This window comes from Bos javanicus, chromosome 10, assembly GCF_032452875.1.
Source record: "Bos javanicus breed banteng chromosome 10, ARS-OSU_banteng_1.0, whole genome shotgun sequence".
Taxonomy (NCBI): domain Eukaryota; kingdom Metazoa; phylum Chordata; class Mammalia; order Artiodactyla; family Bovidae; genus Bos; species Bos javanicus.
This window is the reverse complement of record NC_083877.1, coordinates 13,683,071-13,709,021: the sequence shown is the minus strand read 5'-3', so window position 1 is coordinate 13,709,021 and position 25,951 is coordinate 13,683,071. Positions and strand designations below refer to the sequence as shown.

Here is a 25,951-nt window from a genome sequence, read left to right as displayed (position 1 = left end):
CCAGAAGGACATGAGAAATTGTGTGTCATCTTGAAAAAGGAGCTCTGAGAGGGGTTAGGTCCTGGGCTGCAGAGCAGACACATGGCTAGGAGACTTGTGGTTGCCTTTCTTTCTGGGGTTTCAGGCCGTACGTGCTCACGAGGCATCCCTTCGCCCCAGACCTCATTACCCAGCCAGCTGGGGCTCTTGCATCGTCATTGTTTCTCTTCCCTGGCTGTGGAGCTGAGACACGTGAGCATGGAAAATTCTTCCCCTCACTGCTCCACCAGTCAAACCCCAGCAAACCTTAGTCCCAGCCCGGGACCGTGGACCCCTAAAGGGAAATGGAGGCAGAGCGTTCTGGCTCCAGGAATAAGCTAATGGAACCTTGTTAATTACTATGTAAATTACTTTAATAGCCTGGATCCCCTTCAGACAATTGTTTGGGGGCTTAAGGCCCTGGACTGGGAAGATGGGGTCTCCGTTGAGGGGAAAGAGCAGCCTTTCCTTGGCCCAAGACCCTCTTGTATGGTTTCCCACAGGGCAGAACAGATGCACAGATGGGCAACTGGAGGAAAAGATGGGTTCACACCTGCCCCTGGACGGTGGGATCCTGAACGTGACACTGAGATGGAGGAACCGACGCCATCCTTGAAGGCGGGAACTGGAAAGGACCTCAGATGGTCTCTAGTGTACCCTCACCCCCTTATTGCATCCAGGAGAAACAGAAGCCCAGAACAGGTGAGTGACTTGTCCAAAATCACACAGCAAGGCGACTGGACAGGCAAGGACTAGTCTCCTATCTCCAGCTCATGCAAGCATGCTCACTCAGTCATGTCCGACTCTGCGACGCTGTGGACTGTAGCCCCCCAAGGCTCCTCTATCCATGAGATTTCCCAGCCAAGAACACTGGAGTGGGTTGCCATTTCCTCCTCCAGGGGATCTTCCTGACCCAGGGATCGAACTCACATCTCCAGCATCTTCTGAATTGGCAGGCAGATTCTTTACCACTGTGCCACCTGGGAACTCCAATATTTTTATTTATTTATTTGACTGCACCAGATCTTAATCGCAACACACAAGATGGAGTTCCCTGACCAGGGATTGAACCCCAGATCCCTGCACTGGAAGCACGGAGTCTTAGATACTGGGCCACCAGGGAAGTCCCCATCTACCCCAGTGGTTCTCAAACAGGCACCTGTGGGATGAGCTGGACCCAGGGGTCCTGTCTAAAACATCATATAGTGAGACTTTCCCAGGGCACAAGAAAATAATTCAAAGGTAGGCATTTTACTACTGCCAGGTTTATAATAAATAGCTAATGAGAGTCTGCTGATGGCACAGGGAGCTCTGTGGTGACCTGGACGGGTGGGATGGGGTGGTGGGAGGGAAGTCCAAGACGCAGGAGTGTATGTATACATACGGTTGATTCACTTCAATATACAACAGAAACTAACACAGCAGTGTAAGGCAACTATACTAATTTAAAAAGAGAGAAACGGTTTCTTGATTTTAAGTTCAATGTCTCTTTTAAAAAAGATATACTATCCTGCAGACATGATATATAGTTATATTTTCTTCTACAGATGTGCCTTTGTATTATGGAACTGAGCATGTAAAAATGTCCTATTAAGGATACCACGACCTTTATGATCCTCTAACCAGAGGGAAAACCTCAGTGCTGAAGCAATATTTTTATCTCAATTTTCCAGATGCGGGAAGAGAGGCAGAGAGATGCTAACAGACTTGCCTTAAGACTTCTGACTGATCTCTGCTCTTTCCGCCACTCCACTTACTAGAAGTTTGTGTAAACAAGGAGTGAACAGGGTCTGGGAAAGCAGTGGGGAATCGTGAGGATAATAATACTATGGGGCTGGGGCCAGGGTGCTGAGCTCATAAAGAAGGCGTGTAAGTATTTAACAGGCTTCTCCTGGCTGCTCGGGGCACAGGCTCCTCTCTGCAGCACAGGCTGAGTTTCAGCAGGTCTGCTGGCAAGATGAGGGTGGGACTGGAGTGGTTTTACTCTAATTTTGAAACTTTAATTAATCTCTCCATCCGAAACTTTATTATCTTTCTTTTCCTACCCCTTCAAGATTGAAGAATATCAAAGAGAAGAGGGGACTGAAACCTGAGCAGCACCCTTCAGGGCCCTCCTGGGTTCAAAAGCCCCTTCCGTGTCCCACTCCATGTTTGTAGAATTAGACTTTAGTCTCTTAGGCTTCCCTGAGTTCCAAAGAGCAGACTCAAGGAGTTAACTATTAGGACAACAGAATCACAGGCCCCCTAGTTCCTCCTGAAGGGATATAGACAACAATCTGATTCATATCTGTGTTCTATAGAAACTAAGACCCCCACCCAGGTGGAGGATGGTAACTTCATGCTGACCACAAGCCCTAGACCCTAGACTGGTTCGAACCAGTAGACTGTGATTCCTGTAACCTCACCCCAACCAATCAGAAGAAGGCCCACGTGCTGATCATGCATCCTAAGAACCCCACCCCTCACACCGTCTTTAAAAACCCTAGCCTGAAAGCCATGGAGGAGTCTGGGTCTTCAGAGCATGAGCTGCCCATTCTCCTGGCTTGGCGCCTGGCAAATAAACCACTTCACTGCAAGCACCTGCGGTCAGAGTTCAGCTTTCCGCACCTCAGGCATGCAAGCCCCTGCTCAGTAACAGCTCTGTGGTCACTAACTGTGACCTCGGCAGGTGGCATCACCTGCCTGAGTCTTGTTCCTTCATCTGAAAAATGAGGACAAGGATACTTACCTCACAGGATGGCTGAAAGAATGAAAGGAGATGGTGCTACGCACTTGGTACACAAAGCCATCACTCGCCTTCTCCCTCTTTCCGTCTAACATACAGATATACATATTTTTGGTGGCTCGGACGGTAAAGAATCTGCCTGTAATGTGAGAGACCCAGGTTGGATCCCTGGGTCAGGAAGATCCCCTGGAGAAGGGAATGGCAACCCACTACAGAATTCTTACCTGGGAAATCCCATGAACAGAGGAGCCTGGTGGGCTACAGTCCATGGGGTTGTAGGACACGATTGAGAGATTAACAATTTTAAATTAGGGTCAGGTGTGCCGCCTTGGGGTGGGTCACTGTGTTCCTGAAAGACCACCACAGCTCCCCCAGGCCAAGTGCCATCCTCGTGCCCTCACTAGAGGCCCTGAGTGCCCAGAAAGGCTCTCCCAGAGCCTCCCTCTGGGGTACTGCAGTCCCAGCTCCCTCTGCCAGCTCCAGTGCTCCCCTCGGTGCTTTTGCCACCCCACTTCCATTTGGGAAGCCTTCAGTTGCCTCCAGAGCCAGCTGTCCTTGTCCTCATCGCCTCTGAGAGGACACAGGCGGCCCCTCCTCCCCTCTCTCCACAGCCTCAGACGGCTGCTTGAGCATCACCTCAGCCAGGTTCTGTGTACTCCAGGAAGCTACTGGAAGGAACAGCAGGGCTGTCTTAACCTTGGGCTCTGCCCCTAGAAATGAGACAACATCACTGTTTCCACCACAAACACGGGAGGGGAGAGGCAGCAGGGACTATTAATGTTTGTGATCCAGATAAAGACACAGATATGATGTTCTGTATAGACAGTGCCAGGCTCCCTTTCGGGTATCTGACGAGCTGTGTCCCCTACTATGACTGCCATCTCCTCCTCCCTTGCTCACGTCAGGGGACATTTCTATGGAGAAACCCCTTCGCACCCCACCCCCAGCCAAGCAAGGCTCCAAGTCCCTCACCCCAGCACTTCCAGAGGGGCAGCTGTTTCTTGCTCACCTCCTATCTCTGCACACTGGGTTGCGCTGTGAGAAGGGAGGAGCCACGTCTTTTGGCTACAGGTCAGTCAGTTCAGTTGCTCAGTCATGTCTGACTCTTTGTAACCCCATGGTCCGCAGCATGCCAGGCCTCCCTGTCCATCACCAACTCCCAGAGCTTACTCAAACTCATGTCCATCGAGTTGGTGATGCCATCCAACCATCTCATCCTCTGTCATCCCCTTCTCCTGCCTTCAATCTTTCCCAGCATAAGGATCTTTTCAAATAAGTTAATTCTTAGCATCAGGTGGCCAAAGTATTGGAGTTTCAGCCTCAGTATCGGTCCTTCCAATGAATATTCAGGACTGATTTCCTTTAGGATGGACTGGTTGGATCTCCTTGCAATCAAAGGGACTCTCAAGAATCTTCTCCAACACCACAGTTCAAAAGTATCAATTCTTCGGCACTCAGCTTTCTTTATAGTCCAACTGTCACATCCATACATGACCACTGGAAAAACCATAGCTTTGACTAGAGGCTACAGGTAACAGAATCCAACTAAAGCTACTTAATCAGGAAATGGAATCTGCTGGAAGGCCATGAACACAGTTTAAGAGGGGTCCACAGAGCTGCAGCTGGCTTTAGGATGGGCTGCAACCAGACACGGCTCCCCCACTGGGCTTCCCCTTCATCTTTCAGCCCTGCTTCCTTCTCCTCTCTCTGAAGGATTTTATAATGAAAGTTCATTCTCACCCCCCTAACATGAGAGATCTACTGTTTCCAAAGTGAGAAACTGACAGTCCACTGTGCACAGTTTAAAAGTAAGTGGTCAAGTGGATAGGAATCTGCCTGCCAATGCAGGGAACATGGGTTCAGTCCCTGGTCTTAGAAAATCCCACATGCCTTGGAGCAACTAGCCTGTGTTGCTAGTTGCCACAACTACTGAGCCCGTGGGCCTAGAGCCTGTGCTCTGCAAAAAAGAAGCCACTCCAATGAGAAGCCTGTGCAATGCAACCAGAGAAAGCTCAAGCAAAGGAGCAATGAAGACCCAGCACAGCCAAAAACAAATAAATAATTTTTTAAAGTGATATTTTTAAAAAGGTGGTCAAAAGCTGCTAAGATAACCACAGGTCCTCCCATTAAATCCTTCCCCAGGCAGAGGTTATAAAAGTGTAGGAGTCCTTACCAGCATAATGAGAAATGCTAACAGTTACCACTGATGGCACACTTATCACGGGCCAGGCCACCATGCTTAACACTGTATGTGGATAATCCCCTCAAACCTTGTAGCAGATATCTGTGCATGCGTGGGTGCTAAGTAGCTTCAGTCGTGTCCGACTCTTTGCAACCCCATGGACTGTAGCCCACCAGGCTCCTCTGTCCATGGGATTCTCCAGGCAAGAATACTGGAGTGGGTTACCATTTCCTGCTCCAGGGGATCTTCCCAACCCAGGGATCAAACCGGAGTCCCTTATGTCTCCTACATTAGCAGGTCGGTTCTTTACCACTAGCACCCCCCGGGAAACCCCACCAGATATCTGAGACAGGCTCTACTTTTATCTCCATTTTACAGATGAGAAAAATTGAGGATTAATAACTCCCTGGTAAGTTTCAGGCTCTGAAGCCCTGAGATGCGCTGTGTCATGTCAGCCTGTGGGTGTGGTGCACAGTATTTCTATGTGTGTTACGCACTTAGAATCAATCCATCTGCCAGTGTTGACATGTGTGCACATACATATGTGCCCTCAGGGGTGCTATGCACACACGCACACGTGTGGCCAGCGCACACGTGCAGTGGGAGACTGTGGAGGGAAGCACCCCCACTGGGTTTGGCTGGTTCGCACCCCAAGGAGTGCTGGTGAAACTTCACTCACCCACCACTCTTCGGTGACCATTTTTCTTAATGAAAAATTCAGCAAATACGAATGACTGTCAAGCTCCGGGGAGGTCTGCGTGCTTGGCGGCTTTAGCAGATGAAGCCCCAGGGAGACAAGCAGGCTCACGGCATTCATTGGTCCCACCCTCATCAGGGGGCTCCCGGAAGCCACCATTCAGGGAAAAATATGAGGCTTCGAAAGACACAGGAGACCTCAGCAGCTGCCTTCCCTTGGCCTTTCCCTCCCACTAAGCAGGCTCCCCAACCCTTGTCTCCAGCCCCCCTCTTCCATGCTACCGCCAGAACTACCTTCAGAAAATGCATTTCATCCCCCTCATGGGCCCACTCCACAAACCTCCATAGTTCCCTATCACCCTGAACATAAAACTCATCTGCAAACCCAGCTTTCCTCCACCACCTGGCCTCAACCAGCTTTTCCAGAAAACCCTTCCAGGTAGGTGCCATGGCCAGTACCAGGTTGAGGGGCAAGATGTCCAGAGCACAAAATTTATGGAGGCCCTCACTCTTGGGGTCCAGCTCATCCCTCTCACTGGCCATCCTCGGCCACCCCAGCACAGGAGCAGGCATACCCACGGGCTGCTCAGGCTGAACTAACGGTACGACAGGAAAATCCAACAAAGCCTTGCAGTGCCAGCTCAGTGCAGGGCTTCCCTGGGCATCCTGTCACCTGGCCTCAGAGAAGCCCCACTGTGAAAGCAGGTACCTCCCTGCCCTGAGTCTGAGGCGCTAAAGCCACAGGACCAGTGCACAACAAACAACAATCTTTAAGATTCCCTGGGGTGAGGACCTACCATGGGGAAGCTGCTGGAGGCCTGTCACCTTGTTAACACTCGCGATGATCCAGGGCAGGTGGTGCTGCCCTCCATCCTCCTTGCTCATGGATCACGGATTTGCCAAAGCTCCTGCTCAATGAAATGTACTTTGTAGTGTGGAGAAAAGGGACCGCTCCCGCACTGTTGGTAGGAATGTAAATTGATACAGCTACAATGGAAAACAGTATGGAGATTCCTTAAAAAACTAGGAATAAAAGCACCATATGACCCAGCAACCACACTCCTAGGCATATATGCTGAGCAAACCAAAATTGAAAAGACAAATGTATCCCATTATTCATTACAGCACTATTTACAATAGCTAGAACATGGAAGCAACCTAGATCTCCATCAACAGATGAATGGATAAAGAAGCTGTGGTACATATACACAATGGAATATTACGCAGCCATAAGAAAGGAACACGTATGAGTCAATTCTAATGAGGTGGATGAACCTAGAGCCTATTATACAGAGTGAAGTAAGTCAGAAAGAGAAAGATAAATATCATATACTAGTGCACATACATGGTACTGAAGAATTTATTTGCAGGACCCACTCCAGTGTTCTTGCCTGGAGAATCCCAGGGATGGCAGAGCCTGGTGGGCTGCCATCTATGGGGTCACACAGAGTCAGACACGACTGAAGTGACTTAGCAGCAGCAGCAGTGGAGAAACAGACATAGAGAATAGACACAGGGAGAGAGGAGGAGAGGGTGAGATGTGTGGAGAGGCTAACATGGAAACTTACATTCCCATATGTAAAATAGATAGCCAACAGGAATTTGCTGTATGTCTCCAGAAACCCAAACAAGGGCTCTGTATCAACCTATAGGGGTGGGATGGGGAGGGAGATGCGAGGGAGGTTCGAAAGGGAGGCAATATATGTATACCTATGGCTGATTCATGTTGAGGTTTGACAGAAAAAAAAAACAAAATTCTATAAGCAATTATCCCTCAATTAAAAAATAAATATTTACAAATAAAAGAGGGGGAAAAAGAAATATATAACCCCCATCAATGCTTACCACGCCTTCAGGGTCGCTGGTGGACATTCGAAGAGTGGCCCCACATGCAAATTCCCAGCTGAAGTCCAGCAAGCCGACCGATGCTCCACCCTCCTGTTTCAGCTCACACTGTTAACATGTCCTTTCCATGATCCATCTAGTGCAGGGCTCTTCACAATTTTGTGCTTTTTGTGAGTGATTTAGCTCTTTCAAATGGCCCCAAACATCGTGCTGAAGTGCTCTCTAACTGCAAGAAAGTTGTGATGTGCATTACAGAGAAAACAGGTGTGTTAGAGCAGTTGCGTCAATTTTGAATGAACAATATATATCAAGCAATGTATCTGAGCAGAAATACACATAAAACAAGGTTAAGTTTGATCAACTGAAAAAAATGTGATCAGAGGCTCACAAAAGGCTTCCCAGGTGACTCAGTGGTAAAGAATCCATCTCCCAATGCAGGAGATGCAGGTTCAATCCCTGGGGCAGGAAGATCCCCTGGAGAAGGGAATGGCAACCTGCTCCAGTATTTTTGCCTGGAAAATCTCATGGACAGAGGAGCCCGGCAGTCTATAGTCCATAGTGTTGCAAAGAGTCAGATACAGCTAAGCGATTGAGCGCGCGCGCGCACACGCACACGCACACGCGCACACACACACACACACACACACACGCTAATTCAGTGTTCCAAGCGACTGAGCGCGCACGCACACACACACACACACACACGCTAATTCAGTGTTCCAAGCTACTTTACAGAACATGACTACCCCGAATAACAAGAATCAGCTGTGTTTTCACTCCTTGTTGGTAAAGAAACTAGGGCCTAGACAAGCTAAGTCACTCACCTGGGCTTGCACAGCCAGTGAGTTGCAGCTCACTCTGAGAGGAGTCAGAAACAAGCCCTCTGCTCTTTTATGAGGTGGAGGTAAATGCTGGTGACCTGGGACATAAGTGAGGGAGCAGACGCAGATTTGTCATTAAATGGTATTAGCTAGTTTCTTTCAATCTTTATGACTGGATATAAGTGAAAGCCTGGGCTTGGTGTGCATCAGTCCTCAACACCTCTCAAATTCTCCTGATAAACCACCGTTTTTAACACAGAGAGAGCAGCCATCAGGTCCAGAGCCTCCAGCAGGTAGAATGGTCTAGCTGGAAGTGGGTAACAATTATTTTTATACTGGCTTTCAAATACAATTCTTGCCATAAATAATGGGTCATTATAATAGTTTTAACACTCCACAAAGCGATAGAAAGTTTCTTTTCAGATAGATTTCATTAAGTAAATATTTAAATATTTAAGGAGTGTAAATATTTAAAGAAAAATGTTAACAATTGTAAGGAAAACTCCAGAGGTGGCATGTAGTGGTATGTGGATGAGTCAAAAATCAGGAAGGTGATTTGTGAATGACTGATGTTCTGGGGGGGCTGGCAAAATTCTGTTTCCTGATCTGGATGCTGACTATAAAAGGTTTATTAAAACATTTAATGGTTTATACCACAGTGGCTTACCACTAACAAACTATTTATTCTATAGTTCTGGAAGTCAGAAGTCCACGATGGGTTGGTAGGGCTCTGTCCTTTGAAGAATGCTATAAGAGAATCTGCTTCCTTGTCCTTCCCATTTTCCAGAATGGGAATGCCTGCCCTCTTTGGCTTGCAGCCTCTTCCTCCATCTCCAAAGCCAACCGAAAAACCTCTCTCCTGTCTCCTTCTTTCCTCTATAAGGACCCTGTGGCTATGTTAGGTCCATTTGGGTAACGCAGGACCACCTTCCCATCTCAGGATCCCTAACCACATATCCAGAGTCCCTTTCTGCCAGGTAAGTAAGGTACTCACAGGTTCTGCAGTGGGGATGTGAACATCGTTGGGGGCCATTATTCTTCCTACCACACGTGGAAGGACGTTTAGGGAGGAGGGATGTGCACGTGTGGGTGTGTGCAGAGTCTGTGGAGCTGGGCACTTGGTAACTAAGGCTCCTCCATGCACACAGCATTCCAGCACAGTCAAGTGTGCAGCTGCCATCTGCCACTGTCCCCTCAAAGCCTCCCTCTGCAGCCTAGCTGCAGCCAGCAAGGTCACCTTTCCCTCCCAGCTGAGACCAGGGAAGACTGGAGGGTTGGGGAGCCCCGTGCTGGGGAGCTGAGCAGTGGATGGCCCAGGTGGGAGGGTGGCCCCAGCCCACCCTCAGCGGTCACTCTGTTCAATTGTTCCTTAAAGGGTTCCTGCAGCAAACCCACGGCAGGTTCATTGTCTGAATTCACGGGGAATCATTCGGTCACAATTCTGGATACCACAAGTCTCCCCCATCCTAGTTTAGCTGGGTTTGGGGTTTTACAAAGTGCTGATCCATCTGCCCTCCTGATTGCATCATGTACTTTCAAAACTGGGATTCCCTGGGACTTCCCTGATGGTCCAGTGGTTAAGAACTGTAAAAAAGAAGTTGTTAACACACTTCATGGCCTCTTTTCTCTATAAATTACAATATTCTTAATAAGAATATAGTTGGTTGCTTTTTTTTTTTTTCTGCAGAGGTACCTGATAAGCTTAGAGAAGATTCTGCTAAATGGAGGATATTTTCAATTCTAATTTATTTAGGTGGGAATGATTAACTATTTCAGCCCCAACATTTTCACAGATAGTGTATTTCCACTTAGAATACATTTAACAAATGTTATGCAAAGATAAAACCCTCATATAAGTTGACTTTATAATTCTTTTTAATATTTTGCCAGTTATAAATGCTGCAAAACCATAAACTTCTGTCTTCTCTTCAATCCAAGTACAAAATATAAATTTTCTCAATTTAAGTAGGAAATCCATCAAAAGAGTCTTCCCACAAATGAAGGCATTCTAAAGAAAAATTTGAGAATCTCTAAATTAAATCTTGGCCACCATTCATGCTCTAGTTACTTAATTTGTTCAGCAACTCCCTTGCTTTTGAGAGATATGTGAAAATGTTTTCCAGTGTGAAATAACTGAAATTTGATGAAAGCTTTGCTTACAGTACCTTAAATTTGATAAAAGTTAAAGTTTATTTTGGCAGGCTTGTTGAACACTCTGACTAAAGGTTTTCAATTGCTTTTGAACAAAATTTAGAGGATTCATTTACAAAATGTTCAATTCCATTGTAAACACTTAAAATGATTTACAAAGTAATTCTTCAAAGGCTCAAACAGTTGAAAAATTTGACTGATGACAGGCAGCAAATGAGAAAACATACTGCTTTGCAAGGCTCTGCCTAGTAATGCGGGAACCTGAGGCAGAAAGAAAATCGATAATACAGATCCTATCTGTAAAATTTGGATATTTTACTTATCATGGTTTTTGCATTAATTTTTATTTTTAAAATGCATGTAGAAAAGTGCTATTTGTCTCGATTATTGAGTTTTTTGCTACCCCTTAAACTTTGTTCTGTGCTTCAGTCACTGCAGTCGTGTCCAACTCTTTGTTGGTAACCCTGTGGACCGTAACCCGCCAGGCTCCTCTGTCCACGGGATTCTCCAGGCAAGAATACTGGAGTGGGTTGCCATGCCCTCCTCCTGGGGATCTTCCCAACCCAGGGGTTGACGCCGCCTCTCTTATGTCTCTTATGCACTGGAAGGCAGGTTCTTCACCGCTAGAGGCACCTGGGAAGCCCCCCTTAAACTTTGTACCTCTCCTTTCCTAGTCCTGGCCCTGTGATCAGATTGAAATACGTCTTATATTAAATACCCATGCCAAAAAAGTATTGTAGTGTAATTACTCTTTATGTATGCATATGTACATACAAATGACTACAGTTTCCACTTCAATTGATATTCCATCACAGCTTGTTTTATCCCAAGTTTCAATTATATTTGTACCACACCGATTCCAAGTTCATTTCTGCTCCATGAATTTCCTAATTGGATATGAATATTGTTTTTACCATGCTGCTGTGTTCTACTAAAATTTATATTCATCCTTGCAAGCACAAAGAATTCTGTCTTTGATGCTGAACTTTTTAAATGAATGTGCAAGAATATTTACAACAATGTCAGATGTTTCACGCTCCCCAGAACGAACTCTCAAAAGCTCAACTTTTATTCTATTATTGAAATCTACTGAATTTCTATAGGAAGTGCTTGAGGACCTTGATTTAAAACAACTGAGGGCTGGTATGTTTGTTGCAAGCAGCTGAGGCCCTCCAGCTCTGAAGGAGAGGGTTGGTGGTGGGGATGACCGTACCAGGAGCCAGGAGGGAAGTCCATGAAGATCTGAGTTGGAGTGCCCTGGTCCAAACTGCTGAGAGACCACAGGAATCCAGGACAAGACCTGGCCCCCAGTGCTCCAGTGTCTACGTCTTTGTTCTGCTCCCACCTGCAAGTTCTTTCCATACAGTTGGGCCAGGGAATCTGAATGGCTAGACAATCTTTTGAGTAAGACATGAATGGTTGACCCTCCTGTGAACTGGCTGCTCCTGGGTTAGGTGCCAAGCTTGAGTCCAATCAGCTGAGACCAGGGCAAAGGGTGGCACAAGGTAACCCAGGACAGAATGAGGTTACCTGGGGGCACGGGACATTTTCCTTAGGAGGGGTTGTGACGATGGACTTAGTGGGCACGGACTGGGGGCCCTGGCCCAGCCAGCACTTACTGCCGCGAGGCCTCAGTGACTCCTCCTCCAGGCAGCTCTTTCTTCTCTCCCCTGATTGCCCATCTGACATTTATGCCCTCAGCTCTGTTACTGGAAGCTGCTCTCCATGTCCATTCAGCCAGATATCTAAAAAAATGTCCTTCCTAGTGATCGCTCTTAACTACTCTGAGACAGACAACATTCCCAAAAGTACCCAGAGGAAGCTGCCAGCCTCTGCCTATGTGGTCTTGGAACCCCCTCAGGATCCTAACAGTGAAAATTAATGAAGTCCTTGTGGAGCATTTCCCAGCCTCCCTTGCACCCTTGCCATGGGGACCCGTGTGACACAGTCAGTGCCATGTGAGGGCAGATGTTGCACAAGACTTCCAGGAAAGTCCCTTAAAGGGGGCAGTCTCAACACAGATCCTGCAAGTATTTTGTAAGATTTATACCTAATTATTTCATTTTGGGGGTACTGTTGTAAGTACAGTTTTTTGTTTTTTGGTTTTTTGTAAGTACAGTTTTTTAAATGTCAGTTTCCAATTGTTCACTGCTGGTATGTAAAAATATGATTGATTTTTTGTGGGCTGATCTTGTATCCTGCAGCATTGCTAAAATCTCTTACAAGCACTAGATGTTTTTGTAGATTCCTTGGGATTTTCTGCATAGAAATGTCATCTGCCAATATAATAGTTTTATTTCTTCCTTTCCAACCTGTCTGCCTTCTGTTTTCTTGTTTTGACTTAAGGTACTGACTAGGTGTTTCAGGACAAGGTTAAATAGGAATGATGAGAACGAATATTCTTGTCTTGCTCCTGAAGCATTCAGTCTTTACCACTGGGTATGATACAGGTTGTTTTGTATATGCCCTTTATCAGTTTAAGGAAGTCTCCCGTTCCTAGTTTATGAGAGCTTTTGTGGATGTTATAAAAGTACTTTATGGATGCTCATGACTGGATGTTGAATTTAATTTAATGTTTTTTCTGAATGATAGGCTCATGTGGTTCTTCATCTTTGGACTGTTAACATAGTAAATTACATTGATTGATCTTCAATGCCTTGCATTCCTGAGATAAGACCCACTTATTTTTTACATTATTGCTGGATTCAATTAGGAAACATTTTGTCGAGGATTTCTGTATCTATGTTGAGGGATACTGACCTGTAGTTTTCTTTTTCTTGTATTGTCTTTGTCTGGTTTTGGCATCAAAATAAAGTTAGTCTCAAAAATTGAGTTGGGGGCTTCCCTGGTGGCTCAGTGGTAAAGCATCTGCCTGCCAGTGCAGGAAACATGGGTTCAATCCTTGGTCTGGGAAGATCCCATATGCCACAGGCAACTAAGCTCATACTGCGCAACTACTGAGCCTGTGCTCGAGAGCCCTGAAGCCGCAGCTATTAAAGCCTGTGTGCTCTGGAGCCTGTCTCTGCAAGAGAAGCCACTGCAGTTAGCAGCCCGTACACTGTAACCAGAGAGTAGCCCGTGCCCTTTGCAGTTAGAGAAAAGGTTGTGCAGCAGTGAAGATCCAGCACAGCCAAAAATTAGTGAATTACTAATAATAAAGAACATAGCATATTGGTTGTTTAAAAAATGAGTTGGGAAGTATTCCCCTTTCATATGTTTTCTGGAAGATAGCATATGTGAAAAGATCAGTTTAATGTCTTCTTTAATCACTTGGTAGAATTTGCCAGTGAAATCTGGTTCTGGAGTTTATTTTTCAGATGGCATTCAACTATAAATTCAGTTTCTTTAATAAATATAGGACTATTCATGTTACCTCTTTCTTCTTGGATGAGTTTTTCGTAGTGTGTGACTTTCAAGGATGTCACTCATTTCATCTAAGTTGTCTATTCTGTAGAGTTGTTTGTATTATTATTTGCTTATTACCATTTTAATGCATGTGAGGTCTATTGTGATAATTCATCTTTCATTCCTGATACTGGTAATATATGTTTTCCTAGTCGGTCGACCTAAAGTTTGATCAATTTTATTCAGTTTTTCAAAGAGCAAGTTTTTGTTACACTGATCTTTCTCTATTGTTCTGTTGACCATTTCACTAAATTCTGCTCTTCATTATTTCCTTCCTTCTGCTTGCTTTAGGTTTATATTTCTCTTAGTTTAGTTTCTGAAGGTGAACGCTTAGATATTTGAGAAATATAATCATTTAATACTATCAATTTTCCTCTAAGCAATGCTTAAACTGCATTTCACAAATTTTGGTATGTTTTATTTTCATTCAGCTCAGAAAATTTTCTAATTTCCCACGAGACTTTCTTTTTGACCCACGAGTTATTTAAAAGTGTGTTAAGTTCCAAGTTTTAGAGATTTTCCAGTTATTGTTCTGCTATAAATTTCTAGTTTAATTTCATTTTAATCAAATAACATACTTGGTATGATTTCAATATCCATTTGTTAAGACTTGTTTTATGACCCAAGATACAGTCTTTCTTAGTGGAGATTCTTTGCACACTTGGAAAGACTATTTTCAGCTGGATTTTGATGGAATGGTCTATAAACCTCAATTAAATCCAGCTGATTTATGGCTCAGTTCTTCTATATCCTTGCCATTTTCTATTTATCTGCTCTATTAATTACTGAGAGAGGAAAGCTGAAGTTTCCAAATTTCCGTTTGGAGTTTCCATTTCTCCTTTCAGCTTGATCAATTTTTCCTTCATGCATTTTGGAGTCCTGTTATCATATGCATGCACATTTAGGATTTCTGTGTCCTCCTGGTGAACTGGCCTCTTTATTGTCATGTAATGTGTCTCTTTATCCCTAGTAATTTGCTTTGCTTTGAAGCCCATTTTGATATTAATATAGCCACTCCAGCTTTCTTTTGCTTGGTGTTTCCATGGTATATCTCAATATTTTTAAGAGCTTTATTGAAATATATTTCACATATCATATAGTTACCCATTTAAAGAATATTGTTCAGTGGTTTTTAGTACACATATTTCAATCTTTTAACCCATCTATATCATAATTATATACAGCATATTGTATCTTTTTAAATCCATTTTGATCATTTCACTAATTGGTATGTTTAGTCCATTTCGATTTAATGGTATTATTGATATGTTTGGACCTAGTTCTGTTGTTTAATTATTTTATTTTTTGTTCGCTCTGTTTTTGTGTTCATCTGTCTCCCCTTTCCTTCTTTCCTTGGTTAAACTGTTTTTTGTATTTCATTTTAGTTTATTTCTTGTATTTTTACTGTATTCTTAAATTTTTTTGTGATTGCAATATACATACTTAACTTTTTATTGTCTACTTAGAAGACAATAGGAAGAAATACTTTATTTACCACCTTAAATCGAATGTAGAAATCTCACCGCCATAGAAGTCTCTTTACCCTCCTTCCTTTATAACTCATATAATAGATCTACACGGAAAACTTCCACTACCAGTGTCATAGTTTTTGCTTTCAACTGTTGATCATATTTCAGATAACTCAAGAGAAAGTGCACAGTCTATTTACCCCGATAGTTCTCATTTCTGCCATTCATCCTTCACTCCTGATGCTCCAGGTTTCCCTGTGGCATCACCTCCCCTTCCACCTGAAGAACTGCCTTTAGTGTCTATTTCAGAACAGGTGTGATGGCAACAAAGACTCAATTTTCCTTCATCTCAGGATATTTTTATGTTCATTCCTAAAGGATGTTTTCACTGGATAAGCTGGGTTAGTGGTTCATCTCTTTCAGCACTTCAAAGATGATACAAATGGACTTATTTACAAAACTGAAATAGACTCACAGACACAGAAAACAAATTTATGGCTACCAAAGGGGATAGCGGGGTAGGGGGAAAGAGATACATTAGGAGTCTGGGATTAACATGTACACACTACAATATGTAAAATAGGTAAACAGCAAGGACCTACTGTACAGCACAGGGAACTATACTTAATTTCTTATGATAACCTATTACGGAAAAGTATCTGAAAAATAATATACACACACGTACAACTGAATCGCTTTGCTACACACTTGAAAGTACTACACTGTAAATTAACTATGCCTCAATTTTTAAAAACGGTTGTTTTACTTCCTTTTTGTCCATACGGTTTCTGATAAGATATCAACAGTCAAATAAATGGGCTGCTATCGATAATGTGCTTTTCTCTCTAATTTCAAGATATTTTTCTTTGTTTTTAAAGAACTTTGATTTTCATATATCTAGGAGGTGATTTCTTTGAGTTTACCCTGTTTGAGATTTGTTGAGTTTCTTAAACCTAAACATTTGCAAAATATTCAGCAAGTATTTTTCAATTATTACTTCCTGAACTGCACTCTTTCTCCACTCTTTCTAGGACTGAAAAATGACATGAATGTTTGACTTTTTGGTATTGTTCCATAGGTTCTTGTGGTCCATGCATCTTGGAGAAGACTCTTGAGAGTCCCTTGGACTGCAAGGAGATCAAACCAGTCCATCCTAAAGGAAATCAGGGCTGAATATTCATTGGAAGGACTGATGCTGAAGCTCCAATACTTGGCCTCCTGATGAGCAGAACTGACTCAATGGGAAAGACACTGATGCGGGAAAAGACAAAAGGCAGGAGGAGAAGGGGACAACAGAGGATGAGATGATTGGATGGCATCACGGACTCGATGGACGTGAGTTTGAGTGAGCTCCGGGAGTTGGTGATGGACAGGGAGGCCAGACATGCTGCAGTCCATGGGGTCGCAACGATTCGGACACAACTGAGCGACTGAACTGAACTGAACATAGGTTCCTGAGACTCTGTTCAATTTTTTCAATCTTTTTTCTCGTTGTTCAGATTGAACAATTTCTATTGATATATCTTCAAGATCACTAACTTTTCTGTCATCTCTATTCTGCTGCTATTGAGCCCATCTAGTTATTTTATTTTTTAAAGTTTACTTAAGTATAGTTGACTTATAATGTTAATTCATGGAGAAGGAAATGGCAACCCTCTCCAGTACTCTTGCCTGGAGAATCCCTTGGACAGAGGAGCCTGGTGAGCTACAGTCCATGGGGTCGCAAGAGTCGGATACGACTGAGCAACTGACACACACACACAATTGAGATCCTTGATGGTGCAAGGGCACACTTTCTCTACTCTTCCATCTCCTGCAGGAAGCAGGATGGGGCAGGCAGCACCTGGGAGGCAGGGTGACTCCCCCACCCCCATCCCTTCTGGAAGTCTAGGGGCCTCAATGCCTGCAACAGCTGGCCTTGGGCAAATAAAAGACTAAGTTGTTTAAAAAAAAAAAAATGTTAATTCATGCTGTATAGCAAAGTGACCTAGTTATACATATATTTTTTTCATATTCTTTTCCATTATGGTTTATCACAGGATATTGAATATACTTTCCAGTGCTGTAGAGCAAGACCTTGTTGCTTATCTATATGTAACAGTTTGAATCTGCTAACCCCAAATCCCATTCTTACCCTCTCCTCTCTCCCTCCCCCTCGGCAACTACAAGCCTGTGAGTCAGCTTCTGTTTTGTAGCTATGTTTGTTTGTGTCGTATTTTAGATTTCATGTATAAGTGATAGCACAATGGTATTTCTCTTTCTCTTTCTCACTTCACTTAGGATGATAATCTTTAGGCCCATCCATCCAGTTATTTAAAATTTTTGGTCATTGAATTTTTCAGTCCTGTAATTTCCATTTGGCTCCTCTTCGTATCTTCTATTTCTTTGTTGAGACGGTCTATCTTTTCACTCAAGAGTGCTCGCCCTTCCTTCTGTAATTTTTATTATTTTTGGTTGTGCCCAGTTTTCATTGCTGCATGTGGGCTTTCTCTATTTGTAGTGAGCAGGGGCCACTCCTCATTGCGGAACACAGGCTCTAGGAGCCCGGGCTTCAATTGTTGCAGCACTGGGGCTCAGCAGTTGCTGCACACAGGCCCAGCTGCTCTACGGGCTTGTGGTATCTTTCCAGACCAGGGATCAAACCTGTGTCCCCTGCATTGGCAGGCAGATTCATATCCACTGTACCACCAGGGACGTCCCCCTTACTTCTTATAGTAGATACTTTAAAGTCTTTGTGTGATAATTTCAACATCTGTCTTTTCTCAGGGTTCATATTTATTGATTGCCTTTTAACTGAGAATTGAAATTTTTCTCATTCTATATATCCTAAGTCATTTTAGATTGTATTCTGGACATTTTACATATCATGTTATGTGACTCTGGGTTTTGTTTATTAAGGAGAATGTTGATACACATATACATATATATGTATGTGTATATATATTATATAAAATATATAATATTTATAACATATAATATAAATATATATTGTAATATTATATACATATAATTGATCTAGACTAGATTCCGGCCATATGTTTCAACCCCCTTTCTGGGCTCTGCTTCCAATATTGGTTGAGTTTTCCAAGCCTTTTGCAGTGTTGCTCAAGTGTGTCCTACATGTGCAACATCAGTGACCCGTCTGGGACCTGGGTGGCAGTCTGCCCCGTGGTTCAGTTCTCAAAACCTTTCACATTCTGTTGAGGATCATTTCCACGCATCCACAGTTTGGAGGTGATCCCAGAAGTTCATACACAAAGTTACAGGGTCACTATCTTGTGCTCTCTTCTCTCAATCACCCAACACTTTCTAAATCCGTGGGGGCTTCCTTCCTCATCCCCCAGCCAGAAATCTGGGACTTTAGGTTCCCAGTTCTGCTATGTACTATAACGGCATCTGTGTCTGGGGCGAAGCAATGGGAGGACAGAGAGTAGGGGTGGCGGGAAGCAAAAACAGTTTGCCCGAGGTCTTCCCTGATGGCTCAGTCGGTAAAGAATCCACCTGCAATGCAGGAGACCCCGGTTCGATTCCTGGGTCTGGAAGATCCCCTGGAGAAGGGATAGGCTACCCACTCCAGCATTCTTGGGCTTCCCTGGCAGCTCAGCTGGTAAAGAACCCATCTGCAGTGCGGGAGACCTGGGTTTGATCCCTGGGTTGGGAAGATCCTCTGGTGCAGGGAAAGGCTACCCACTCCAGTATTCTGGCCTGGAGAATCCCATGGACTGTATAGTCCGTGGGGTCACAAAGAGTCGGACACGACTGAGCGGCTTTCACTTTCACTCCTTTCACTTGTGTTCACAGGTCTTCTGGTAGAGAGAAGGTTTTCCTTCTCTCAGAATTTTAGGTACCCTTCTGACTGATGGTGTCGTCACCATTGCCACTACCACCATTGCAAGACTGCCTGGAGGCTAGGATGGGAGACCTTGGGAGAAAAACGAAAAAAAACAAACAGGAAAACTCTCCCTCATATCCTTAGGAGGCCCTTTCCTACTCCTCTGGCCAGAAAGAGAGCTCTGTCTTGAAGCTCTTCTGTCTGTACCTGGTACACCCTTCCAGTCTGCCTCTGAGTGCAGGCCAGGCAACACTGGAGGGAAGAAAAATGAGATACTCACCCCCGTTCACCTGTACTTCAAACTCTTGTTTCCTTCTCTAATCTATTGGATACCAATTACCTTGGGACTTCCCTTTGGTCCAGTGGCTAAGACTCTGCACTCCTAATGCTTGGGGCCTGGGGATTGATCCCTGGTCAGGAAACTAGATCCCACATGCTGCAACTAAGACCCGGTATGGCCCAATAAAATAAATATTTGGGGCTTTCCTGGTGGCTCAGACGGTAAAGAATCTGCCTACAATGTGGGAGACCTGAGTTTGATCTCTGGGTTGGGAAGATCCCCTGGAGAAGGAAATGGCAACCCACTCCAGTATTCTTGCCTGGAGAACCCCCAAGGACAGAGGAGCCTGGTGGGCTACAGTCCATGGGGTCGCAGAGTCGGGCACGACTGAGTGACTTTCACTTTTTTCACTTACCTTTTAAGTCCTCAAATAGTTGGTCCATACATTCTATCCAGGGCTTATAACTGCATTCCATAGGAGACAGGTAGAGTATATTTACTCCATCTTTCCCGGGACTAGTCTGCCATCCATTGGGTTTCTTTTAAAAATGTATTTTATCCAGTTATAGTTGATTTACAATGTTGTAGTAAACATTGGGTTTTAATTTCAATTATATCTGTCACTTCTAGAGGTTCTATTTGGTTCTTTTTCAGATTCATCTGATCGCTTTTGCTACTCCCATTCTTTGGTCATAGATTCAATCATGTCTAATTTCTTTAGCAAACTACACATAATTACTTCATACTTTGTAACAGATAATTCTAATATCTTCGGTTGTTGTTGGTCTGATTCAGCAGTGTTGTTTCTGCTGACTCTCATTTCATGTAGCTTCTATTTAATGACTTTTTTAGTATGACCTTCTGTTCCTCAGAAGTTTATCTGTGTGAATTCTTTGAAGCCTAGATTTAAAACGTGTTCTCCAGGGAGCATTTGCAATTACTTCGTCAGGCATCTGGGGAACACTTTAAAATGCATGTTTTTAGTTAGTTTTTTTGGAGGAGGGGAGCACAGGGAGCAAGATGGGCAGCGTGATGCTGGCGCCATACACCCTTGAAACTGGTCTTGTCCTGGAGACTCTCAGGGAAGACTCTTCTTTCCTCTGCTCCAACCCCAGTGAAGACAGAGGCAGACAAATCTCTGTGGATATCATTTTTCCTAGTTTTCTAGCCCTTTGGGATCCTAGGTTTATGGAGGAGCTTGCTTTCTCACTTTGGTTAAGTCCCAAGAATTATCTTCTTTTCCCTAAGCCATGTAGCCTGTTAAAGCCAGACTTTGCGTCACCAGAGACAGGCAGATACATTGGCTCCAAAACCTCTGTGGATTCAAGATTTCCTGATACTTCTGAACTTTGACATTTCCCTTATTTTCTGTCATCTAAGGAGATCAGTCCTGGGTGTTCTTTGGAAGGATTGATGCTAAAGCTGAAACTCCAATACTTTGGCCACCTCATGTGAAGAGTTGACTTATTGGAAAAGACTCTGATGCTGGGAGGGATTGGGGGCAGGAGGAGAAGGGGACAACAGAGGATGAGATGGCTGGATGGCATCACCGACTTGATGGACATGAGTTTGGGTGAACTCTGGGAGTTGGTGATGGACAGGGAGGCCTGGCATACTGCAATTCATGGGGTCGTGAAGAGTCGGACACGACTGAGCAACTGAACTGAACTGAAGCTATGTCTTTGAAAAGTATTTAAAAAAATTTTTTGAGCATTTTAGGTGTTATATCCCAGGGAATTTCTCTATATACAGCTATTGGAAATGACATCTTTGACTTCTGATAGGGGAATTCCCCCAGATCACAGCTATTTTAGTAGTTAATGAACTTGGTTTTATTTCTCCCAGCTAGTTTCATATTTATTACTGATTATATTTTTTTCTCCCTCTCCCTGGCTTGGTCAACTTTCTCTTTATTCCTTATGTCAAATTGCTTCACCACCGTCATCATTTGCTTATTCAGAACTTCTACTCTGCTTTTCAGTTTTGCTGCTGGTTTTGCCCGTTTACTTCTCCCCTGGCCTTTTAAAGGAGCTCTTTTGTATATGGCTGCACTGGGTCTCCATCGCTAAGCCCAGGCCTTTCTCTAGTTGCTGCTGGTGGGGGCTACTCTCCACTTGCAGTGCGTGGGCTTCTCATGCAGTGGCTCTAGGAGCACAGGCTCTCGGGCTCACGGGCTTCGGTAGTTACGGCACACAGGCTTAGCTGCCCTGTGACATGTGGAACTGTCCCAGAGCAGGAATGAAGCCTGTGTCCCCTGCATTGGCAAGTGGATTCTTAACCACTGGACCACCAGCGAAGTCCTAGAAGATCTTCAGAACACTTTTATTCTCTACTCTCCGAAACATCCTCTCCTTTCCAAGGATTTGCTAATAGTTTAGACCAATGATGTCCAAAAGAATTTTCTGCAATATTGGAAATGTTCTATACCCAATGTCCAGTACAGCAGCTACTACCCATGTGTGGCCATGAAACACGTGAAAAGTGGCTAGTGCAACTGAAGAACTGAATATTTGATTGTATTTAATTTTAATGAATTTAAATGTAAAAAGCCACCCCACTGGACACTGCAGACGATTTCATTTCTGACTTAGTAAGTTTTCCCTTATAGAATGGCTTTGTTTCAAGAATTCCTACTTTAAAAATTACAAATTATTATCACATCATCATCCATTTAGATTTAGCTACATGTAGTCATTTCTTCTTATACATCAAATATTCCTTATATATTTTTTCATCCTGTATCTTGAAATCTGTCTTCTAACCCCAGTTTCATCTGGTATGAGTATTTTGTTCAGTCTTTTTTTTTTTTTTTTTTCAGATTTTTTTTTTAATGTGGCCATTTTTAAAGTCTTTGTTGAATTTGTTACAATATTGCTACTGGTTTTTTCGTTATTTTTGGCCATGAAGCATGTGGGATCTGAGCTCCCTGACCAGGGGTCGAACCCACACTCTCTTCATTGGAAGGCAAAGCCCTAACCACTGGACCAGCAGGGGAGTCCTTGTTCAGTCTTCATGTGCCCCCAGAATTAATGGCATCTTGACTGGGGCAAAGACATGAATCACAAATCTTTACCCTGGTAATCTGTGGGAGTTTTGTGGCCCAGCCTTACAGATGTAAAGACTGATGTTGGTTTATCTTTGCAAGCCACCTCTTCTCACCTGTACGAACCTGTATCACACCCCCTTTATCCTTGGGTGGCAGGTACAAAGACTACAAACCAAGGTACATGATAAACAGAACTTTCTTTATCTAACTGAATTGTATTTCTATTTTGAGCCCTCATGTCACTTGGATGGAAGAACGGTCATCTTAGTCAAGACTACATCTCAGTTCTTGAGTTGGGGTGGTAATTATGCGGTGCTGAGGCAGAGGAGGGGGAACACAAGGCAGATTCAGTTCTTGGGGACCTGCCTTGCTGTCCTCACCCAAGAGGTCTGGACATCAGACACTGGTGTCTGTGGACCATACATGGCCTCCCTCTGGGCCTCCCTCAGCCTCTCCGGGTCCTCCCACCTACTGTACCTCACCTATACCACACTCCTGTGCCTATCAGATGCATGCTGCTAGGTCCACACCTCTCCAGGCTGTGGAAATATTCGTGGGCACACAGAGGCCTTCCGCTGCTCCTGGGAGCTCTGTGAGGACACATCAGGCCCACCTGCCTGGGCATACCCACCGAGTGACTTCTGCTTCCACTCCAGCACCTGTCATGGCACAAGGAGGTCCAGGCCCCTCCCAGCTCCTCATCTGCCCCAGAGGCCAAGGCCTTTCCATGCTTGGACTCCCCAGACCTAACTGAGATATCTGTCTTCTCTTCTCACTTCTCCTGTGAGTCTCCTCCCTCCCCAGCTCATGGAATCTTTATTTAGTGTGGGGGGCCACACAGGGATTGAGCGGCAAAGACTGGATTGATATCCAGATGTCCAGACATCCAAGACAGGCTCTTCTCAAGCCTGCAGTGAGCCTTCACAAAGAAGGATGCAGCCTGCCCTGTGCAGGAGTGCCTGAGAACCCCTCAGGGACAGGACTTACCTGCCAGGAAGGAAGTACTCCATAAACACTGGACAAGGTTGAGGCCACCCAGGCAAGAGGTCTGCAGCACAACATCACTCTTCTTGTATGGTTGAATCCCCACTGTGGGCCTGACTCCATCACTGCTTGACTCATTAGCCAGGGAGCTGTGAGGACTGGAGCCAGGAAAGAGGAGAGGATAAGAGATGAGTGAGTGTACCCCAGCTGGTACATAGCACATTGCCTTTTCAAAAACTTTTTATTTTGTATTGGTATAGCTGGCTAACAATGTTGTGATGGTTTCAGGTGAACAGCGAAGGGATTCAACCATACACATATATACATGTATCCACTCTCCCCCAAACCCCTCTCCCATCCAGGCTGCCACACATAACACTGAGCAGAGTTCCATGTGTTATACATTAGGTTCTTGTTGGCTATCTATTTTAAATATAGCAGTCTCACATTACCATTTGAAGAATCAAAGAGAGAGATTCTTCTTCATCCCCATTTTGTAGATGGGAAAATTGAGGCTTCACAAGATTGAGTAACTTTCCCAAGGTCACAGAGCAAGTAACTGGAGAAACTGGATTCAAGTCAGCTTGAACACTGAGCCCCAAACCTCCATACCACACAGTCTCTTCCCCACCAGCTCATGATGACACCCACTGGGCAGATGAGGGAACTGAGGCCAGAGGAGAGAAGCAACTTGCTCAAGAGAGTAGAAGAGCTGGACCCAAACCCAAGACTACATGCAGGGCTGTTTAACCTCAGTGCTCCCTGCCTACTTGGGGTCCCAAGCTAACAGGAAGACAGATCCCCAAGTTCCTGTCCTGGGGATTGGCCATCAGGTAGGCATAGAGCCTTTCAAGTCCAGCTCCTGGCCCCGTGGAGCCACCAGCTGTGTCACACTGACACAGTCAGCAAGAGAATGCCACCAACACCCTGCACTCCCTCACCTGCCCTGCCAGTGCGCTTGAACCACGATAGGCACCTACAGTTCAGAAAGCAGGCTCCAAGGCCCTGCTGAAATGGCATGTGGCTCCACCCCTTGGCCATAGCTGATTGGACCAGAAGAAGACACCCGACCCGGGTTGGGCCAATCAGCTTCTCTCCTGGGTTTCCAGCGGCCCCAATTCACCTTCCTTCCAGCTGCGGCTCCTGGGGCCATCCTCCAGGCCAGGCTGGGGACAGGAGCATCAGGGAACCAGTACAGTGGCCATGACAAGGGTCCTTTCAGATTTCTACCTGGGGAACATAACTGGCCGACGGCTTCAGCAGCTCCACTCTGGGCCTTAAAGACCATTTTACACGTAGGAAAACTGAGGCTCAGAGAAGAGGATGATGTGGTCAAGGGGAGGGAAGACCACCTCAACAGCTGGACATGAGCAGACGGCTCTCAAACTTCAGTTCGATAGTCAGTAGTATTAAAACTGAGAGAGAGGGACCCCCTGCAGCCCAGCACACACAGCTTTCCAGCACACCCAGTGGGCCAGCAGGTGCCAATGTGTGTCAAGCCCACGACCTGTTCCCCCTAAAACCCAGATGCAGGGAATTCCCTTCTCCTGGGACCCAGGCATCACTATCCCTTCAGCCCCAGAGCCACGCCCCCTGTTGGACAATCCCAGTTCTGGGGCTCTTCCCACACACAGAGGCCTGAGGCAGACTGGAATACTACCAGAAAGGGATAGTTATACAGACATTATGTCTGTGCTTTATTATCCAGGAATTCATCAGGCACCTACTATGTGCAAGACAGTGACAGCAGAACATTCCAGGAACTGCCAGGATTTGGAGGTACCTGGAAATCAGAGACTGAGCATTCATACTCAGAGTTCTGTGACCTTGAGCAAGTTACTCAGCCTCTCTGATCCTCTGTTTCCTCATCTACAAATGGATTATATGAGAATCTCATGTTAGCGCAACAAACCGACAAAAGCAGACTTCCACAGTTAATCAGGAAGATTAGTGCCAGGGGGCTTCCCTGGTGGCTCAGTCAGTAACAAATCTGCCTGCAATGTGGGAGACCCAGCTTTAATCCCTGGGTCAAGAAGATCCTCCAGAGAAGGGAATGGCTACCATTCCGGTATTCTTGCCTGGAGAATTCCATGGACAGAGGAGCCTAGTAGACTACAGTCCATAGTGTCACAAAGAGTCAGACACGACTGAGGAACGAACACCGTGGGCTTCCCTGGTGGTTCAGACAGTAAAGAATCTGCCTGCAGTGGCTCCAGTTATGACTTCTGTCCTTGAAGGAAAGAGCTGGGCACTGACATGGATCTGATGCTTTATTCTGGGTACCCAGACACGAGCCTCCCACACACAGCTCAGCAGCTAGAGCCTGTGCGCTGGGCAGCCATCTGCCTTCTGAAGGGCAGGGCCAACAGGAGTCTGGCCCAAGGCTAGCATCTTTCTCCTCGACCACCAGACCTCCTTCCACAAGAGAAGACTCTTTGGGCTAAAGCCAAGCGCTCAGAGGAGATGCAAGACAGGATGGGAGTCAGGGCTCTGCAGC

General features: G+C 45.0%; 1 long non-coding RNA gene across 6 annotated transcripts in view; it reads right to left on the bottom strand.

The window, feature by feature from the left end:
* Positions 1 to 25,951, bottom strand: part of LOC133255668 (uncharacterized) — a 108,046-nt gene that overhangs the window by 62,729 nt on the left and 19,366 nt on the right. For 4 of the 6 annotated variants that reach the window (XR_009739001.1, XR_009739000.1, XR_009739002.1 and 1 more), the window contains 4 exons: positions 23,458 to 23,612; positions 8,291 to 8,385; positions 7,467 to 7,692; positions 6,419 to 6,608 (listed from right to left, as the gene is read on the bottom strand). This is a non-coding gene — a long non-coding RNA (uncharacterized LOC133255668). The remainder of the gene's footprint in view (positions 1 to 6,418; positions 6,609 to 7,466; positions 7,693 to 8,290; positions 8,386 to 23,457; positions 23,613 to 25,951) is intronic. The other 2 variants (XR_009739004.1, XR_009739005.1) reach the window with 2 other exon arrangements.